Source organism: Leguminivora glycinivorella, chromosome 12, assembly GCF_023078275.1.
Source record: "Leguminivora glycinivorella isolate SPB_JAAS2020 chromosome 12, LegGlyc_1.1, whole genome shotgun sequence".
In the NCBI taxonomy this organism is placed as follows: Eukaryota; Metazoa; Arthropoda; class Insecta; order Lepidoptera; family Tortricidae; genus Leguminivora; species Leguminivora glycinivorella.
In genome coordinates, this window is record NC_062982.1 from 13,854,749 (window position 1) to 13,877,693 (window position 22,945).

A 22,945-nucleotide genomic window follows, 5' to 3' on the forward strand; every position below is an offset into this window, starting at 1 on the left:
GATTCTTAAGTTGCGAGCAGGAGTGAACAGGGTACCTACTCGGAAGGGTCACATTGAGAAACTTTTACTATGGGGACAGCCATGAAACCGCGATGAGCCACGAAACGTAATTGATACTTAATTGATAATTATTAACCATCAATTAATTCATAATTAGGAACTTTTGCTTAGTGCGGTAACGTGTGACCCTCCGCCTCCCCGATGTCCTGTAATCCTGTCCATTCCTGCACACGTCTATCTTAAGAATCACCCTGTATTTACAGGTATCTAGACTCTCTCTCTCACGATACGGGCCCAGTGTCTTCAATAAATAAACAGATATTAATAAAACTAAGACGTTTTTGGTAAAAAAAATCATAAGCATTATCATAGATTACATATTAGAAGATCATACCATCCCATACATTAAAATGTGACCGCCTAAGAACGCGCATACACTACACCACACATAGATGGCGCCACAAAAAATGCCTTGTTGCCATCGATTATTTGCAGATTGGCGTTAAGTGTAACTTTCGAGTCATGTCTATGTCAAAAGTGACACTTAACGCCATCTACAAGTATAATCGAAAGCTACAAGACATGTTTTTGTGGCGCCATCTATGTGTGGTGTAGTGTATGCGCGTTCTTAGGCGAGCGCATTTTAATGTATGGGATGGTATGATCTTCTTATATTTAATTTATGGCATTATAGTGACACTTCTTATACTAATTGTAGTTTGCTTTCATGTTGCACGTAGCGTAGGGTGTAGACAAATTATTAAATGTACGTAGGTACGTAACTACTAAGTTACTTTTGTGGAGGTTCACCATTATCCTACTCTGAATATTATCTACACAACAAGGGGTACTCGCAGATACACTTATTTGATTGATCTTTTACGATGTGCTCTCTTCGACCACCTCGACCCAAGTGCACGAGCCGGTCGTGTCTCTCTCCCGTCTTGCCATCATCCCCACCACTTATTGAACCTACCGCCGTGTTGCCAGTAGTATAATATTATTTTACCAATAACCCGTGTATTTTTAGGGTAACGTAATAATGTTGCCACACTTCAAATGTATTTTACTGTTACCATAAGTGTAATTATAAATAAATCATGACACTTTGTAGAGTAACCAGCTGGCGTATCATGCTGCCAATTTTATCACTTATCCACGTGGATAAGACATCTGTCACTCTCACACTGACATACTTGCTAAAGCGTGACGGATGCTTTATCCACGTGGATAAGTGATAAAATTGGCAGCATGATACGCCGGCAGCTGTTAGACCATAGTATTGTATAAACTGGCTTATTGTAACTAATTACATATATGGATTTTAAAATATACATACATAATGTTCACAACTATGTTATCTAATGGTTATATACTTATATTTCAATGTACCAGGAAGCTATGTTGACATTCGCCCACTATGAAGATAGCTTGCTATTGCGTGGACAAAAATATTTTGGGAATTTTGGTCGCTCGCCAAATGTCTAGTAATGTGACAAATCAACTTCAGATTCAGGCACATAATACAAGAAATATGCATATTAAATGTTGATTTGCTCTAAATACCAGAAACTAAATTGACCATTGTTATTTTATTGAACCAATTATGTAATCGTTACGCTACAATGCATAAACATGATTAGATTAAGATGAAACCTCTTTAAAGGTAATTGCAGTCGGCATAATAGGCTGGCAAATGAATAATTATGGCCAATTCACAAAATTACATTAATAAAATATAATGATTACAAGCAGCGAATTCGCCCATGATTCTCATGAAGCAACTACTTATGACAGGTAAATGATCTACATATACATTAAATAACCTTTTTTACAAAGCGAAATGTTATAGAATGACTCACGCAACCATCCGCGCGATTAGACAAAATAAATCTACGAAGCAATCTGTACGGACTTTGAAAATTGCAATGATAAAGTATCTATATAAGGGTGCCATCACAGAAACGTCAAATGTCTCTATCAAATAGACAAATAAACAGACAGACTATTCTAGGTGTAAGATACGTCAAACTCGCATTTTTAACTGTTCTATTAGTAGGTACCTTATAAGTCTTTAGGTACTTTATATTTAGCTACCGTAACATGAAGCCGACACGTTCATGTCAGGTTAATTGTACTTGGGATAATTCGTTATTCTTAATTCGTAGAATCACGAATCATATGAAGTGGTCATATGCAAAACCCACTAATATTTCACATGAAATAGCTGCAGGTCGCCATTATGCAGATAAAGTGTCTAGATCCCTAACCTGCCTACGATTTATCGCTGCAACAGGAACGTACCGGCTACAAGATGGACTGTTTAGCTTATCGAGTTCTAGTTTTCTGAGCCACTTAGATATACAACAGTCTCTAATGCAGTTTTAATGGTGTGCTACAAAAGTTTATCGTAAGTTTCTAGAACTAGTCCGTAGACGCGTCATTGCGTGTCTGAAAGTGCTTAGGAAACTCACTTGATTATGTTATATTTTTTAATTTAGTTGTGATTTATTATGACTTATGAGTTGCAAAGTACTTATAATAGGTTAAAATATATGTCTACGAACTAATGTAGTCACCTGAGCTAAAGAAGCCTGCGATAATATGCGGCGCGGCGCCTAGATTATTTATAAGTTTATGCTCTGGTCCTTGTTTAAAATGTTAAAATAAAATAAATCTAATCAACCAAGTGTTGATGTCATAACCGCATTAAATAAACAGCCGTTACGAATCCAGCATGATTGACGTATCATCGTAAAAAGTAGACAGTTGATTCATTTCAAAGCTAATGTACACCCGTACGGTAACGGTTAAAAATAATAACCAGTTAATGTATGTGCTTCATTGTATTTTACTTAGGTTTTTGCAGAATGATGTCATGGACGAACAAGATTAACTAGGGTCAAAGGAAACTGAGTTAAAAGTACTTTCAGTACGTAAAAGCATTGCACAACGATGAACGAAAGATATATTTTCCCTTTCATCACTGCGCTCGCTATGAGCGTTATGAGCTAAATATTTTTACAATTGTTTCAACCTTGTGTCGTTTTGAAGTACGGTTTGTAAAGATTCAACGCCGCTGTGTCCCAGATTGTGTTGCCAAATCGGGTTTAGCGCCAGTGGAGCGAATGACTTAATGTACGTATTAACAGATTGGCTGTTACCCTCATATTACAGGAATACTCTGAATTTAAAGGAGAAGCTCATTCGTTTTACTAAATATATAAGAATGTTATGAGAAATAAGTAAATTGACCACTGTGTTTTGATACTGATTTATTCATAATTTTTAAAGCTGAACTGGCGGCTGAATTAGCGAAACACTTACGTTTATAATTTTCAAATGATATGTGGACATCGTGTTAGTTCAGACTGTACTGGTAATTATAAGGATTTACATTGAATGACATCTCGATTTGTCCTTATGGACTAAAATAGAGGTCAAAAAGTCCTAATTTAGAACCTATATACACTCAGAAACTAATATTAGACAGTAACTAATACAACAACCCATTTTAGTAGGAAAGTCCTTGGGCGTTACATTACTGCAACAAACAATCCTCACGTATCCAATAAAGGAAAATAGGATACGAAAGAGGACAAGGGTACATTTCGCAGATGTGCCAAGGAATATTGTGGTCAGTCTTGTAACATGATTGTAATATAACTTTTACATAAGATTATGTAATTAAAGCCGGACCAAAAATAAATGACTATTGTCAAGAGGGCGCTGTTATTCTGATGTATGGGGTGAGTACACTGAGAGAAATTTGCACTGTGAATTTAACAAGTTCGACTTGTTGCGGTTTATCCGTTTGAATCAGCCAAACGTATGTTTAAAACAATATGTGTCAGGTTGTTTTTATAAAATCGACTTGTTGTTTCAAATATATTGCCGATTCAAATGACAAGTAGCTTGTTGTTTGAACCAAAGAGCACGTAGGCGCTATTTTAACCAAAAAACTTGTTGAACGAACATGAAAACTGGTTGTATCTTCTCTCAGTGTATGAAGAAAATAGTCCTAATGAAATTCCGCCATGGCGCGTAGTCATAATATTTATAGTCAGATTTTATAGGAAACTATGTCCGCACATGTTATTATTACTTCGGCTTCAGCTAATTAGCAAACATCGTAAAAACATGAAGGTTCATGTATGTGGTTGTTTGGCTTGGGTTTTGTTGTAATTAATGGCTACCTTCATACACGCAACGAAGCAAAGTGCTCATTTAGCACACGATTAAAATTGATTATGGATGAAGGATTTACCGTTGATTATCTATTATGTCTAATTATTTGGTAGAAAACTAATCATGTTTGAAAGCTGGATTTTATATCGTTTATATTTTGCTTTATCTTGTCACGCAAGCTGAAATATCTTTGTTTTACCTCTTCACAAAAAATATTTGCTTTATATGAATGTGGCAAACAAGCGTGCAACCTGCCTGATAGTAAGCGGCTAACAAAACATGTGTGTTATAAACATTTTTCATTTAGTAAAGTAAAAAAAATGGAATCAATAAAGTTTAAATTAAGACTTATTGAATTCTTCGGACAGTCAATAAACTTGAAGTACTTATCTACTTAATAAGCATATTAAATACCTAATCTTGTTCATATTGGAAAATATTTGCAAACAGATATTTTCCTAGGGCCTTCATGCCCCTCGTAAAATGCTGAACTTTTTTCATAATTCATGATTTCGTAATAAAAGGGATAACATGTTCCGAGGTAATAAAACGGGGAGCGCCAGCGTGGGAATCCCTAGGCCATAACAAGACTATGGAATTTAAGTTTTTGTTTACTAATATAATCAACACTACACCTCCCCTACCGTGTATGTAGTTTTCTTGGTCGTTTTGCTTGAATAGATATCATGTGAAGTTTTTTCCGTTCAAGATTGCGAACATTGCGTAAAATTTCATAGCCACTTTATGAACAGATTTAAGTATGTCTATGTCTAGTCTACATATTCTAGGTGCATGTCATTTTACAGATCACGTTCATAAGTCAACTAGCTTTTGCCCGTGAATCGCTTGCGTTAAATTCGAAAATTGCGGTATACTCCATACAAACCGTCACCTCCGTTTTTAGGGAAGGGGGGGGGGGGGGGGTTTAGTAAGAGACAAAAAGTAGCCTACTTATGTTACTCTCCAACCAATATAATAACTTATAATAGGTACGTAGCTTTAATTTTGAATAAAGATAACTGTTCGGATTCAGGGTGCTCCAGAATATAATACTCTTACTGCTAACAGATTTGGCGACTACACTGATCCGGTTACAAGCATTCCTTTTGACATTTGTGGCAATGCACCTGCATGTGGTTCAGTCTGAATTAGAATAGTACAGATAGAACTCTAAAATACAACTTCACCGAACAAATAACGCCTTCTATTCTTTTGTATGTCGCAGTAGTCGTAAAATGGTAAAATTGAAGATAACTATAATGTTGAAGTGGACCCACACAGTAGTAAAAGAGAGTTGAAAATCGAATAATACCTTACTCGCTACGTATTGTCCGACGGATGCAGTTGTTCAAGTTGAAACACCAACCGTGTTCCAATAAATCACATATCGGAAATGTTTCCGTGTGAACATTGACAGATGTGTCAGCGGCTATTCTTGCCAAGCAAACGAGTTCTATAAGTTCAATAGTTTTTTTAAAACTCTTTAGATTTTTCAAATTCAAAATACTAACAGTGCAGCTCTATTGATTTGTGTTTCCCTTATTTGTGTCGTTTTGAACCAAAAGGGTACTTATTGTCGGTTATCAATAAGGCGCTATTTCCATAAAGCTTTAATTTGTAATCAACCTTACTGCAAATCGAAAATGTGGTATCTTTTAGTTGAAAACGTCACATTTAATGATTTTGAAACACCTTCCAGCTTCATTGCTGTCTGGCAGTTGGTAGTTCTACGAGATATGCATTGTGTAGCAAACAACAGATGCGTCGCCGTCTAAAGTAAATACATCATGCGTTGTTACAATTTACCGACTGACATGTGTGTATATTTTTTTATTTTCCGGCAGGAAGATGACGGCAGGTGAATTTAGACATTAGGACGAAAAAACTACGCGATATGGCACATGTGCACATCGGTCGCAACGCTCGTTTAGACAAGACAACATGTGAACTATTAAACACTTTCCACTTTGTTCCAAGCAATTTTAAATCTTAAGACGAAACCATGAAGAGTTGTATTTCAAGTGAGTTTGTTGGGATCTTAATTGTGCCATATGTACTCATTGCAATTATGTATGATATGTTGATAGGTTAGAAATAGCACTTGGTATAAAACGAGCGATAAAATATCAGGCCGTCCCTATCGCACTTACAAATAGTGCGATAGGGACGGCCTGCTATTTTATCGTCTATCGCGCGACCATGCTTCCCGTGCTGACCATGTGGCTCGTGCGGCAGTTGCGTGATCGTTATCGTAATTCGAAACCGATTAATGCACAATTTAACATCCCTATTTATAATGCTTACACCTGTACAATTAAAATGTTTACCTACTGTATCGGATATAAGTTAATATTATAATATTTATAACGTAATTATTCCATTTATACTAATTTTATCGACGTTTTAAACTTTTCATAGCCGATAAACATATTTGATGTAAGTAGAAAAACGTTAACGGATACAAATTAAAATAAAGATGTTACAGCAGCCAGTAGGTACCAACGTAAAAATCTAAAAATACAGCAATAAGCGAGCGACATGATGTTTTCAATTTTTTTTTGTGTTTACGTATCTGATTTTAATTTCCAGCAGCCAAACGCCAAACGAATCCATGCGAATGTACCTAATAATTAAACATTTTATAAATTATAATGTAGATAGATACAAATTCATGTCTCTTTACCCGTAGGAAATTTATTCATTTTCCAAATGCAAATGAAAATAGCACAAGACAAAATTACATTAGCCTTTGAAGTCATTACGTAAACAAACTGCGGCTTTTGCTTAATTCAATTATTTTCAAGGATTGTAACAGTTTTAAGCAGAGGGTTAATTAAAACTTTCCCAACGTGCACAGCTGCATTACACACGTGTCACGAATCTGTGCGGGGTCACCATTATGTTGTGATCCCCTGTGCTATGAATACATGTGTAAAAAGGTAACCTATGTTCGTTACCTTTTTAGAATTGGCATAGACCTAGACTCATGACATGACACTTGTGACATGACATGCGTCAATGTGATAAAATGTAAAAATATTTGAAATGTGCAAGACGATATAGTAAAATATTTAATTAGATGAGTGACTGTGGATATTAAGGACTTTAAATGTCGTTTCTTTATTTCACAGGTCAGTACCTATCGTTATTTTATAGTAGTTTACCATGTTATACAAATAATACTTGTAGCGTTAAAAATAAACCTTTATTTCACAGAGCAACGCATGAAGTTTCTTTACACAGTCGTAATAATTCAATTAAAAATAAATAATCTTATAAAACGACATTTCTAGTTAAAGTGAAATAAGAAAAATGACGAAACTTCGTTTCGAATTCACTATACTACCTGGAAATGACGAAAAAACGAATGTATGTTGTCTTACCTCTATAACCACCGAAGACAACCAAAGTTATGCGATACCCGACGGGTTACAGTCCATCGGTCATCACAAAGAATTGATGAAAACAGCTGCATATACTAAAGTAAAAAATAGTTTGTCAAAGAGGTACCAAACAAGAAGAGTTTGGATCTCATTAAACGAAGAACTCGAGCATATTTACATGGATGAGGATGGAAATGTACAATTTGCAGACAGATATTTAGAGGAATTAAAACAGGATCAGTCTGTTTCCACTCCACCTGCTGTTGTTGATGCAAAAGCAACAAATAATTTGGAAAAGTTGTTGGAAAAGTTAATAGAAAATACACAGGAAAGTAGACAACAGAGCTTAAAAAACATTGCTGAAAAGTTTGTGATTGAAAAGTTTACGAGCAAACATTCTAATGCAGCTCAATGGATGGATATTTATGAAAAGGAATGTGCGCGTTTCCAGATATCAGATGAAAAGAAGATTGAAGTTCTTAGGCTCTTTATGGATAAAAGTTGTGCAGATTGGTACAGTTCCATGGTTATAAAACTAACTATGAATGCAGAGTGGTCTGAGTGGAGAAAAAATTTTGCGAATCTTTTGTCAATAAAGGTTGGAGTCCAGTTACACATGCATTACTGTATAAATATAAAGATGGGTCACTATTAGATTACGCCATAAAAAAAGAAAAGCTTTTACTTGATATGAGACAGTCTATAGATTCCGGCACATTGGTAGACCTCATTGCAGTTGGTTTGCCGGAGTACATATTAAACAAGATTGATAGAGAAGCATTGAAGGATACAGTTGAGTTGTTCAATGAAGTAAGCAAGTATGAAAGTATGGTCAGCAAAAAAAGTTTTGTATTTAAGAGAAAGTATGAACCTTCAAAAACAAATTTCAAGAACGAGGATATAAAGCCATGTAAGATTTGTGAAGGCTTAAATAAAGGCACTCGTTATCACCCAGAGACATCATGTTGGTTCCGTACGAAAGAATATGACAATGTGAAGAAGAACTTTATCAAACACGTTAATAATGCATTGATAGAGGCAAAATTGAATGAATCTATTCCAAAAAACGAATAATTACACCACTGATTAAGGTCAAATTACTAGTGAATGATAAATATCCGATTAATGCGGTTTATGACCCAGGTTCAGTCGTTTCAATTATAAATGCTAAGCTTTTAAGCCTTAAAGGAAAAGGAAACGAACTGAATGAAGAAAACTTAGTAACAGTTGGTGGTGTTAAAAAAACAGATGGCTTGACCAATCTAAAAATAAAGATTTTTAATAAAGAAGAATATGTTGATATATGCATAGTTGATGAAGAATATTTTAAACATGATTTTATAATCGGTTTGGACCTAATAAAAATATTTAGATTAACGCAAGACGAGAATTTAGAAATTCATCAAGTACTAGGTACAAACAATAATAATAAAATAGAAGTTACTAATAAAGAAAAAGTCCTAAACAAGTTGGAAAATCTTGATCACGATCAAAATAACACTACAAAAGAATATTATGTTAACTTTAATGAACATATAAAGGAAGAGGATTTTAAGATAAAGATCGATCATTTGAATAAGGAGCAACAGGCTCAAATAAATGCATTGATTAGTAAATATGAATCCGTTTTTGCACGGCATAAATACGATATTGGGACTGTAAATGGCTATGAGGCTAGAATAGACTTGTTAGTGGACAAGTACTGCAGCAAAAGACCATACAGATGTACTATGGAAGATAAAAAAGAGATAGAAGAGCAAATTGGGAAGTTGCTTGACAACAAGTTAATAGAAGAATCATATAGCCCATTTGCTGCACCCGTCACACTGGCGTTTAAGAGAGAAGAAAATAAAAAATCAAGATTATGTATCGACTTTCGAGACTTAAACAAAATAGTAATACCGCAAGCTCAGCCTTTTCCATTGATTGACGACCTAATGATAAAAACTAGAAATTGTAAAATTTTTACGACGCTTGACATCAACTCAGCGTTTTGGTCTATTCCTTTACGTATAGAGGACAGAAAGAAAACAGCATTTGTTACTCAGGAGGGGCACTTTCAGTGGACATGCCTTCCTTTTGGATTAAAGACCTCGCCAGCAATATTTCAAAGAATTTTAAGCAATATATTGAGAAAATACAAACTGACGGATTTTGCAGTAAATTACATCGATGACATCCTTATATTTTCCAATACGTTTACCGAGCACATTGAACATTTAACAAAGTTGCTGGAAGCAATCAAAACCGAGGGATTTCGACTAAAATTTACAAAATGTACATTTGCATCTGATTCAGTGAAATATTTGGGGCACATAATACAAAACAATTCAGTTAAACCATTGAAAGATAACTTGACCTCGATCAAAGATTTTCCTGTTCCGCAAACGCAGAAGAATATAAGACAGTTTTTAGGAAAAATTAATTTTTACCATGATTATATTCCGAAGAGTGCAATAATACTAAACCCATTGCACAATCTATTGCGAAAAAACCAGAAATTTGTATGGACAGCTGAATGTCAAAATGCATTTGAAAAAATAAAACATCTCTTATGTTCTCAACCAGTATTGGAAATATTCGATAAAAATTTACCGATAAACATTTATACGGATGCTTCGTTAGAAGGCGTTGGGGCTATTTTGAAACAAATACAACCTGATGGTAAAGAAAAACCCGTCGCTTATTTTTCAAAGAAACTTAATGAAGCTCAGAAGAAGAAAAAGGCAATATATTTAGAATGCTTAGCCATCAAAGAGGCAGTAAGGTATTGGCAATACTGGTTAATAGGCAAACCATTTACAGTTTATTCAGACCACAAACCATTGGAAAACATGAATTTAAAATCAAGAACTGACGAAGAATTAGGTGATTTGACATATTACTTATCTCAGTATGACTTTAAAATAAAATATAATCCAGGAAAGGAAAATTTAGAGGCCGACTGCTTAAGCAGAAATCCTGTATTAGAACCATACGAGAATACAGACGAACAGCTAAAAGTAGTTAATTTGATTAATTTAGAAGATATTGTAAAAGATCAAGAAAAAAACCAAGAAATACAGAATAAAAGAGAAAAATTAATTGAAAGGCACAATGTGTACTTAAAAAAAAGATAGAAAAAGAGAAAAAATAATTTTGTCCGAAGAATTCAGTATAAAACTTATAAAAACCATACATTGCGATTTTGGTCATATTGGAATAGGGCAAATGCAGAAAACCATTAGTCCATTTTATACAGCCAAAAACATGACACAGAATATAAAATCGGTGTGCACTAATTGTGAAATTTGCATTAAGAATAAGTCGAGAGGACAAAGGAAATATGGATTTATGTCACAATTAGGCCCGGCTACTAAACCATTCGAAATCATGTCTATAGACACCATTGGAGGTTTTGGTGGTTCAAGATCAACGAAGAAATATCTTCACCTATTAGTGGATCATTTCTCTAGATACGCATTTATTTCTACCTCGAAGACACAAAATGCAAATGACTTTATAAAACTGGTCAAAAATATATCAGATACTGAAGATATTGGTATGATACTTACAGACCAGTACCCAGGTATCAACTCAAGTGAGTTTAAAGCTTTTTTGAAGAGCAAAAGTATACCATTGGTATTTACAGCGGTAGACTCGGCTTTTTCCAATGGATTAAATGAAAGGTTAAATCAAACTTTGGTAAATAAAATAAGGTGCAAGATGAATGAAAACGGCAGCAAAAGAGCATGGACAACAGTAGCGCACGAATGTGTGAAAAATTATAATGAAACCAACCATTCAGTTACCCGTTTTTCTCCAAGTTATCTTTTAAATGGTACAGATGTTGCAATATTACCTAATGAATTAAGAGAGAAAAAATCGCATAGTGAATGGATCAGGGACAGAGCAGAAGCTTTGGAAAATACAAGAAAATCACACTACTATAATAAGAAGTTGTTTGACAGAAACAGAGAATTCTTTGAATTTAATGTTGGTGACATGGTATATGTTGAAAATGGAAACAAATTAAATAGAAAGAAATTAGGAGAACTTAAAATTGGACCATTTGCAATTATTGAAAAAATTTCAAATTCAATATTTAGAATAGATACAGGACACAGGAAAACAGAGTCCAACCTCTTTCATATTACAAAACTTATTCCGTGCCACTGTCACGGCACTATTCAAGAAGGCGAGGAGTAAGTAGCTAAAATATTAAACCGAAAATTATTGGAAATTTTCTCCTTCCAGGGGGGGAGATGTAAAAAGGTAACCTATGTTCGTTACCTTTTTAGAATTGGCATAGACCTAGACTCATGACATGACACTTGTGACATGACATGCGTCAATGTGATAAAATGTAAAAATATTTGAAATGTGCAAGACGATATAGTAAAATATTTAATTAGATGAGTGACTGTGGATATTAAGGACTTTAAATGTCGTTTCTTTATTTCACAGGTCAGTACTGTAAGAGGTTTCGCATTCAGAATGAAACCTTTTACAGCAGTCATGGTCGCTGACTGGCAGTCCCTGATTTAAAATTGGAACAGTATAAGAACGTCAAGGAAAACAGACACTTCAAAGGGGCATTCATATAGAAGCAGCGATTGAGAGTGAACGGTTGTACTTAGCTCCTAAAATATAAAAAAATATTGATTCAAAGCGTTGTTTAAATGTTTGGATGCTCTCCACTGATAGGCCGACTCTCTTACATGGTGGAGGCACTAACGTCTGAAAGTTTCCCCTAGTTTCGGTTTCAGAGTTTTCAGACAACGAACCCCGACCTCACAGCGCGAGGAAGCGCATGCCAAGCGATAAGCCAAACGCGCTTTAAGAAGAAAGAAAACAAAGTGACCATCGTCGCCAATACGAAGAGCTATTCCGGGTGATATACTTCTTATTATTTAATACTCATTATCACCCATTCCGTAGTTAAAATATAGCTGTGCAGAGTTGACGTAAAAATGGAATGCGAGGCATTCAACAGAGCAACGGGCGCTCAAGATTGTGTTATTCAAGAAACTCTACGACTCCTCTTCGGTGACCATGGGCGTCGACGCAAATTGCGTGAACATCAGCTCCATCATACCTATATACTTAATCATACACATATGCAGTAAATCTTCCTAGATATGTAGGTTACATTAGATAGGCAATGTAAATTTAGTTTCAATCTTTTAATTATACATTATATTGTAGAACTTAGGGAATAATTGTGATTAGTGAACTAAAATGTACATTATTTCAAAGGAAAAACGACTTGTGACAGAAAATGTCATTTGCCTATCCCTAATGTTAAAAAGGATAATTATTTGTAAATAACCACATAGAACTAATTATTTTGGCGCAATATATAACATGTAGAATACTATACATATTATTTATGCAATGTTTATATTAGAATAAAAACTATTTGATAGGCTTATTTATTCCATAATGTTTTCCTATAGCTACCAATAAGGTTAAGTTATATGAAAATATGTAAACTGTGGAATAAAACACACCCCAAACTGTAAATATTTAATAAATAGATACAATCGTTTAAAGTTATAGAGTAATGTCACAACACCCTTATAATTTCCTGACTACAAAGAACAACGTTCATACACATTTCTTTTACATGTATCAAGACAAGGCCGACTAGATGACCAGATGATCCAGCTGCTCACGGTGTGGCGAGATGGCTGGCGGTCATATGCAACCCCCACTTCGTCGTCATCACCAACGTGCAGCGCACTGCAGCTGCAGCAATCTTCATGAGCCGTTCGGGCTCCACTTCACTTCGCAACCGGCGCGGCGGGAAGATTGGCGGCCATGAGAAGCCCCCACTTCAACGCCACCGCCAACAAGAATCGGCATCTTCAAAATTTATAATGTTTTTTCATGTGAAATAAACGTTTTGCCTTGTTTTTTTTACTTAAAGTTAGGAGAATTTGCTAACAGCTGTCATGTCAATGTCATCTAGTCATGGCCACAGACAATTAGCTGTCAGAAAGTTCAAAATAAAAGGGTTTAGTCGATGGGCAGGGGTTAGGTTTTTGCCATTGGTTTTCCTAACCATAGTCCATATCTGACTAATTTGCGAGGACCTTGGCTATAGTCCAACTATCCAAATTATGGCGGTCTCAACCGTGGACTAGGCAACCACGCAAAGAGCGTTAGATGTTGGCTACCTTGAATGAGGCTGTCACTATTGGGTGTTAGGAGATTTTTTTTTGTGTGTAGGGGGCCTGGCTTAGGTAGGGCCAACCGGTAGTTAGGGTAGAATAGGATAGGATAGGGTGTAGTATTGTGAACAATGGCTGCTTCTAACATAAGGGGGAGGGATATGTAAGAGGTTTCGCATTCAGAATGAAACCTTTTACAGCAGTCATGGTCGCTGACTGGCAGTCCCTGATTTAAAATTGGAACAGTATAAGAACGTCAAGGAAAACAGACACTTCAAAGGGGCATTCATATAGAAGCAGCGATTGAGAGTGAACGGTTGTACTTAGCTCCTAAAATATAAAAAAATATTGATTCAAAGCGTTGTTTAAATGTTTGGATGCTCTCCACTGATAGGCCGACTCTCTTACAGTACCTATCGTTATTTTATAGTAGTTTACCATGTTATACAAATAATACTTGTAGCGTTAAAAATAAACCTTTATTTCACAGAGCAACGCATGAAGTTTCTTTACACAGTCGTAATAATTCAATTAAAAATAAATAATCTTATACATGTACAGTCGCTATCAGATATATAGGACCGCCCGAGGTGTTCAAAATATCTAAACATGCCTTTATAATAGGGTTGTGTTCGAATATTTGTTAGCAACTCGGCCGTTCCCATATATCTGATGGCGAAGTACTGAGTTACAAGGAGGGCTCGGCTCTTTGAAGTGTGCGACAGCTCCTGGTTATAAACCTTCAAAACTGAAAACGTCTTTAGTCCAAGATCAACAGTAATTTAAATGTTAAAGCGTGTTTAAGTTTTTTATTTGAGGAACGTGATTATGAGTCTATTTTAAGGAGTAAATGTGTGTGAAAGTTCCTCCCCCGCATTCCCACGCACCCCGTTTATGAGGGCAGATATTAAAATTCAGTAAACAACCCTGAGCTTCCTGAAGCTTTTCATTATGATCGGACGATGGCCTCTCTAAGGGATAAGTAAAAGGAGAGGTGATAAGTGCTACCTACGGTTTGAGCATGGAAAATTAAGGAATTACAGAGACGTAATCCCTATTTTGTGGAAAGTATGTCATTTTTCTTTATTTATTCGTTTTTTGTACATAAAATTACTAGGATAACCGCACAATAGTACTAACCGGAAATATATCCTTGTAGATATTTAAGGACACGTTGGTTTAATAAATAACCTACATATGAGCCCTATATTTATAGATAGCCTAGTGCTACTTGCTAAGTAGTTTATTCTAGATAGTATTTTCTAGCTTACGGTAGAGCCTGTGCGATGAGTACGATTTTTTAATCAACAACTCTTTGAATAATTATTTATGTTATCGTGTCTTGTCCTAGCAAAAACTGACAGCTTCTAAAAACTGAATAATTAAATGTTAATTTTGGACTCTCCCTTGTCAATTACTTCTTCAATTTAATGTTCATTGAACCATAATAAACACGCATGCCGTCATCACGCAAGACGTTTAAGTTGTGCATAGACACTAGGCAGCTACAGCGAGTTAGGAAACGGCATAGTCGAACACCATACCACACACACTTCTTCTTACCTGTGCAGTAGGGATTGCAATGCAATCCGCCGTACTGAATCCGGTATTCGGCTGGATTCGGCACAGCTCATATTCCTATAGAAAATCAATCCGGTTTGCGATTCCTACTGTGCAGTTAAAAATGTGAAGGCGTCCCCCCAAAGTGTGTATGGCCAGCTTACGAATGCAATAACACACGGAATACTGTTAATAATTGTGCAATTGGCTCACGAGGCTCAGTGGAGCGTGACGTGGGTTCCACTTACTGTATGACATTGTCCTTGCCCCTTTCTGCTCGGATAGCTCCGTACTCCGTAGGGTCGAATTTGATAGTTCAATGGCAATGTAATAATCTAGGTACACACTTGCGAGGTGGTTCATGGTTCATATCGAAGTTGAACGGTTATTTTCAGTTTTTCACTAGCTGTGACTTAGAGCTAAAGCTTAGAGTTATAATTAGAATCAGCTCGCAGCTAAACCTTTAAAAGTAACTAATCATGAATCATGATATATTTTTGCTGCCAAGTATTACCTATACCTAAGTGAAACTGCAGATCTTAAAAAGGATAGGTACATTGAAAAATTGAAATGGAGAGAATGGGTTTATAGCGAAAGTTGTTTACGACTTTGTAAATGTGTAATAAAATGTTTCGATCATTCATTTAGGTATAAATTAGAGCGAGCATCAGCAAAATTTACGTATTATATAGGTACATATACTAGTGGAATATTTGTGAAGAGATGCAGTTAACTTACCACTTTGTATTGTGTTTGTGTGGTGTATAACCTGCAACAAGAAAATAGGATGAATAATTATGACTCAGAACTCGGACAATCAGCTAATTATCAACTTTTATTAGGTACAAGTAAAACTAACAAAATTATGCATCTAATCATCTAATCTAAAAAGAAACCTGCTCGTGAAATGTTGTAAAAATTGTGCATGTTATTTAACCCCTGGAACGCCGTTGTCAATGCTACTGAATTAATAACCTTTCAATCTGTTAATTACAGTTTAAATTGTCTGGGACAGATCTGGAACAAGGCAGTTGAGGGGTTAAATAAGCGCAAGAAGCTAAAATTTCATCTTTAAAAATAAACGCGCATTTCCTTATTATATGCGATGTGCTTTGAACTGGTCATTAACGAGCGTAATCTTGTAAACGTCGCTCGAAGTGTTGTCTTGTCGAACGCGCAGGGTGTTTGAGGCGCTGTTTACGACCTTGAACCTTAAATGTGATAAAAACGAACTTGTGAACATTCACGGAAATGGTGTCCAATGTGCTTTTTAAAAAGGGCAATTAGGATTATTCTGCATTTTGTAAAGTTTAAACGGTCGAATTGATAACCTCCTTTTTTGGAAGTTATTCAAAATGCCGGTGGTTCTTGTGAAGTCTCAGGAAGTTAAGATATAGCACCCTCCATTTTTGTGCAGGGGGAAGTCTCATACACTGATTTAAAGTACCTATTTCTATTATTAGTAAGTAATATTTTATCACCCATCGTTATATGGGAAAGCGTCACCATAATGGATATTACTTTTGCGGAATAACTTTATTTTTGCCCTGAGCGGGTAAACTTTGTCCACTAAATGAAACTTTTTGATTTGGTTAGGTACTCAATTTCTGGCGAAACCTACACTTTTGTGATTTCTCGCAAACTTGCAATATTCGATGCTGTATTTTATCCACTTTTTGCTATTTCATTTTTCGCAAGAAGTAATAATACACCTTATTTGGATATTCAACTTTATCCGCTCTAATTTCATTAAATCAGCAAAAGAACAGAAATTGCCTTGAATTTTTAAACTGTAATTTTAAAAATTGCTTCGTAAAAGTCTGATCCTACAAATAAACAAACAAGCAGTAGTAGTTTCACCTGTTACAAAACTTACAAATGACGAAAATGTGATCCTGTTGTGGTATGGAAGCAAAATTAGCTATGCAGCATTTGCGCGGGCACGTCCAATTTCGAAACGTAATTAAACCAAGTATCAAAGGTATTTGATATCAATTAGTATCTGTAAATGATTATCATAAATCTGGATCAAAGACATATGGAATAGGCGATAAATTTAGTGGAGCTTGTAGTAACCCTTTGAGGGATTGGAGCGAATGGAGCGGGCAGATCAATCAGTTCCCTGAATGGCGGTTTCGGGAAAGCACGTGACATTTATGTCGATTGTTCGTGGGGAAACTGGGGTTTGCGGTTGTTTGAGCACTAGTGCTTTTGAAAGCAGGTAGGTAGGACCCTTGTTAGACTTGTGAACGTCGTTTTATGACGCTTCTATTTCTGTATTTAACGTATCCGTAAATGTCTGCTGCAAATACGCTACAAAATATAGCTAATATAAAACTGGTCGTCTGTATAATAAAGAATAAGTATAACATTTATATTATAAAGACTATCAATTTACTTTCGCTTGTCATTCTTTATAGGTACTGTGATGATTATCTAAATACTTGACGTGTGAAGTACACAATATCATCATTCAATTAACAGGGTAACATCCAGCATCCACATGTATTGTAGATACTCAATCCGTAACATTATGTAATATAGTAGGTATTATAGCTACTAAAATCATGATGCCGTATAATTTACAGTATTTAGCATTACGTTTGTTACAGAACATTACATTAAATCATATCTCGTAACTGTATGACTGCCCTCAATTTTTATCGCTCATCATAAAAGTTAATTGGTGTATATTATGAATATTATCATATGACATTAGATGAAACAGACGGGTTTTATTACTCTTAATGGACCACGTGGAGACGGAATAGGGAGCGGCTGGAGTTCCGGGGAACTGGGCAAGATCGTAACTCCCAACTCGTCGGATGTGTCACATCATAACCAACTTAAAATGGATAGGATATGTTGCCAGACTACTGATAGCAGATTAGCCAAAATGTTAACAGAATGGTGGCCCCTTTCAGACGAAAAAAGTTGCCGACTTCCGTTGGATCGTTGGGTGAACGACATTCGGATGCGGGTCACTTCTGTATGATATTGGCTCAGGACCAGGATAAGCGGCGCACTCGAAGAGAGGCCTATTCTCAGCAGTGGGCGAAAAGCCGCTATATCTTTCAAGCAAATTTACGGTTTTGATAAATAAAGTTTGTAAATATGTAAGCTACTCGTGTTTATACTGAATTATGCATAAGCGGAGTCGCAGCGACTCTTATCGTTCTAAAGATCTCGTATGCAATGAAGCTGAATGATTTCGAATAATTCCGAGACAAACATTCATACGAGGAAATAGAAAATTGATGTTATAATATTAATATTAGTTCTCTAGAACCATAACATTGTTTCCTGAGTAGATCAGGTCAGATCAGTATAGATCTTTTTCAGTACATACTTATGGATGTTTTTCTGCTCTAAATCGCAAAGTAGTCCATTTCTCGAAACTTCAAAGGGCCGTATGTACTTACCTACCTACTGAAAACCGTATACAAATATGATTGTCAACTGGTTAAAACGCTTCCATGAATAAGGTACAAAATAACGACTATAACAACGAAAAGGGCTATTTTCTCCTGTGTAATATAGGTTTTGTATCTCCTTACAGTTTGAATTCGCCTTTGAAGATTTAATGGGCATTACTTTAGTAAATGGAATTCTATGCATAAACGTATTTTGATTGAGGCCTTCGTACCAATTGGACCGAGAGTACATCAGATTAAGAGCCGGCCGTGCGTTATCTGCTGCGGTGCACTTATGCATGCAAGATCGAGTGAGCATGCGCTCGAGGTTGTACTCATTACTCATTTGTGCAACATGCTGTGTTATCTTAAACAACTGTTTACCTAACCCTAAAATATTATATTGTAGCTTTGTCAATATGTACATTACACAGGTACCGAAATATTTTTTTATTCCAGGAAGATTATTAGATTCTTCACCGCGACAAAACTGACCTTTGCCTGAAGTGGGATAACTAAAATACCACAGACACCGTTCCGTTAAAAGTCCGGAATCCATGTTTACTGACCGCAAATGAATAATGTTGTTTCCGTTAGTACAGAAGAAGGGCAGAAAAGAAAGGTTAAATGTCAAGTTATTTCTCTTGTTTATTGCAGTTTATTAATATTGCATTGGCAATGAGGTAATCGTTGCCTTGTTATCAATTAATGTGGCGAGTTATGAGCCATCTTCTGCGTCCTGTAAACAATTCATTTGCGTCATCCGTGCATCTGCACATGCCTGCTTCTTCAGGCGACGATAAAGAATGAATATTATTTTCATTGCAGTGGAATATTTCCATTCTACACAAGTATAATATTACAAGTCTTTTGCTTTTATTCTATGAATGTAGAATTGTTGGAAAATTTTCTATGCAATTACAATGTAGCACAACGGCGTGTTGCAAAGTTTGACAACTTTCCATCTTGAGATGTGTTCAATTTCACAGCCTCTCTCTTGGCATGACTGTTCTATTTTACTGCCAAGTCATAAGTCACGTAATTCAACAAACGCAATTACAATTTAATATACAATTATAGCTGAATACGTAATTTCCATTATAAGCACAGCACTGTTCAGTCAGTCAATGGAGGAACAATGGGGCATTCATGGCGGGCAGGCAGCGGAACGGTACTGCGTAGTCTGCTGAGGGCCTACTGCGAATCACGTTCGACTCCCTCTCACTTGCACTAATGTATGAATATACTAGTGCGACAGAGAACACATGGAACGTGGCTCGCCGTATTACTATCGGTAGAACGCAAGTGGATCACCGTACCATCAATAGAAATGCAATACCATAAGATTCATAAGTAAGCAATTTACATGGGCATCTAATGAAGTAGAAGTGGCATGTAAAATAAATAAGAGAGGTTGAAAACTTTTTATTAAACGTTTTTCTTATCTTCGAATGGTCGATTTTTTCATAAATTAATTTTAGGACCTAAATAAAGAAACACTCATAAAGTTTAGGATGGAATCTCTTCTAAGATGCGTACCTACGCGTACGCGTATACGTACCATATTTTCGATGCGCACCAATCTTCATAATAACGAGCGATTTCTCATAAGTAAATTGCGGCATGCGGCGCGATTTTGGTAGATGTGATTCCACCCTTACAGTATTTCTATTTTCCCATTTGAGATGTTTATTCTGGATATATTATACTCACAGTATATTGCTCACCGTTCCAACGCCACTAAAACATAACATAAAGAATCTCGCAGAAGTCATGGTGGTTTTATTGGTCGTTCGGAGGGAATACGGAAGTGACATACTTAGAGTAAGGAATATTTTGAAGACGTATTGCTTTTTTAGGAGCTGTTTGTTATTTGTGACTCGCTATCGAGGTCAGATTGTCTTAACTACCTACTGTAGGTAGTAAGTCTGTAACATAGGTGTAAGTCAAGCAATAGGACCACGCGGACGAGACGGGCCTTAATCATCTTCCGTCCATAGTCAAAGACAGATTTTTTGTTTGTTTTTTTATTATGACCGTGCCAATAGTTATCATTGTTATAAATATGTAGGTAAATAGCCAGCCAACGTGATATAAAAGGTAAAGCCATCCGCTGTGCTATCCTGCCCACTACGCTCATTTCCACCTTTACTGGGGCGCGTATAGCCGAGCCTAGTAATAAAAGGGCATCCTTTCGCTGAACCGATAAAAAAGTGAAACGTTTTATCGTTTAGCTGTAAAAGTTCAAAGCATGGAACAGATTATTCTGCCCTCGTAAGGTAATTGGCGGTATCCCAAATAAAAATTTAATGCAAACATGTACCTTAAGTTTTCTAAATGACAGTTCCATTTTCAAATGCATTTCATTTTGAGATACCGCTAATTGCTTTATAGGGGCAGTATTGTAGGTAAAGGTACCCCTACTATGTAGTATGTAGATGGTGTGTTCAAATTACTGTACTCATGCAATTTTCTGCCTAAGATACAGGATCTCCCTAGTTCAGGCACGGACATGTTGAAGCCTATTTTGTGTTAATATAGTTTATGGCCTGTTTATAACTGCTATTTTTGGTACGTGAATAATTTTTTTTTTTTATTAAAACTGCACGAGGCCATGCGCTTGGCGAGGAACAGATGCCTATGGAACGACCTAGTCTGCAACAAAATGACGTGTTGTCACGATGTCTGAAGCATTGAGGGAATGACTGAAGAAGAAGAAAGTAAAGTATGTAGGTACAGACTACAGAGGATGCATCCCCTGTTCATCTTGAATAAGTCAATTATTATGCGGAATTGCGTATTGTGACATGTAAAGATATGAATAATATTAAATAAACGGTATACTCAGAGGCAGGTACATAGCTATATGTACCTACCAGTGGCGGGGCGTGAAAATTTTCTTTGGTAAAGCCGGAGGGGTTTTATGAGTCTGTTTTGTATGGACTTCTACAGATACTAGAGAATTTTAGGGAACCCGTTGGGAATACAAGAGTACAAGAAGTACAAGTAAAAAAAAAAAGTTTTATTTCAGGCAACACGTACAATTGTTTATGTCTTTATTCACTATTACTGCTTAATCATTCGTGCACCGAAAGCCCCTGAGTGGCAAGTGAGAGTAGATATTTGGTGTGATAAACGAGCGATAACCGGCTCCTTCAATTCTACAGCTTCTCCTAATAAAATAAAGTCCATATTCAAACAAGTTTGTAAGAGCGTTTACGGTTTGTAAAGCGGTCGAGTAGTGGACAGGCGAGGAGCGCACGCGCCGAGTTTCCGGTGCGCGGTTATTGTACTGGGCCGGAAGTGGCGATACCATCTATGCTGTCCGCGCACACCGTGAGGCAGGTAAGGTTAGGTTAGGAAAGGTAAAAACTCGGGTAAATAGGTTAAAAAATCTGCATCGTTTTGAATGTGTATAGTAGAGGGCTACGGCACTAAGACTTTCGCAGATCAAAAATACTTATCTTATATGTCATATAAATTTAATAAGTTTGTTATTTAAACTACAACAGTTGAGGAGTGTCTTTTCAAAAGGACTTATTTCTATAAGTCAACAGGGCTTATTTTTACTACGTCTTCCTAGAGAAATAACCCTTGTTGACTTATACAAATAAGTCCTTTTGAAAAGACACTCCTCAGTTTAGGTATACGTGTCCCTACCGACACGTGTTTTTTATAACCATATTATCTACATGTAAGCAGCGTTTTATTTTTCCAATCTTCCCATAATCCCCGTGTTAATCCATTCACGCTCGTATACCTAAAAACGTATTAAGCCCACGAGAAATTTCATATTTCGACAACAGTATTGCTAATATTTTGTGCATGTATTTCAGACAAGTTAATAAAAATCCGCTTCCATACCGTCGACAACGCGCGACTATCGCGGGTGCAGGATTTAATTTAATCTATCCTCCAATGCACGTAAACGAAGCTCTGTGTAGCAAGCATGCTGAAGCTCACATAATTGGATATCCTGAACCTAGGCTTCAGATATCTCCGGAGACGATCAGAGTGCTAAATAAGGTTATCATCACTTCACATGTTCTTCACTCTATGGTACTTGTAATAAAATTACTTTTGCGAAGTGAGAGACACGTTTCCGCTGTGTCGTACCGGATGTCAATTATTTACGAGTGTGTTTAGATACTTTAGTTAATTAGACAATGAGTGGTGTTGTGAGTCTTGTGAGCGAACACGCACACTAACGCAATATTTGTTGAACCAGAATTTATATACAGCGGCG

General features: G+C 36.2%; 1 protein-coding gene across 2 annotated transcripts in view; it reads right to left on the minus strand.

The window, feature by feature from the left end:
* LOC125231687 (ADP-ribosylation factor-like protein 4C) overlaps positions 1-22,945 on the minus strand; it is a 92,156-nt gene that overhangs the window by 28,930 nt on the left and 40,281 nt on the right. The window contains exon 2 of one of the 2 annotated variants that reach the window (XM_048137209.1): positions 16,025-16,055. The exons of the other annotated variant lie outside the window; for it this stretch is intronic. The gene's annotated coding sequence lies outside the window, so the exon portion shown is untranslated. The remainder of the gene's footprint in view (positions 1-16,024; positions 16,056-22,945) is intronic. 2 annotated transcript variants of the gene reach the window in all.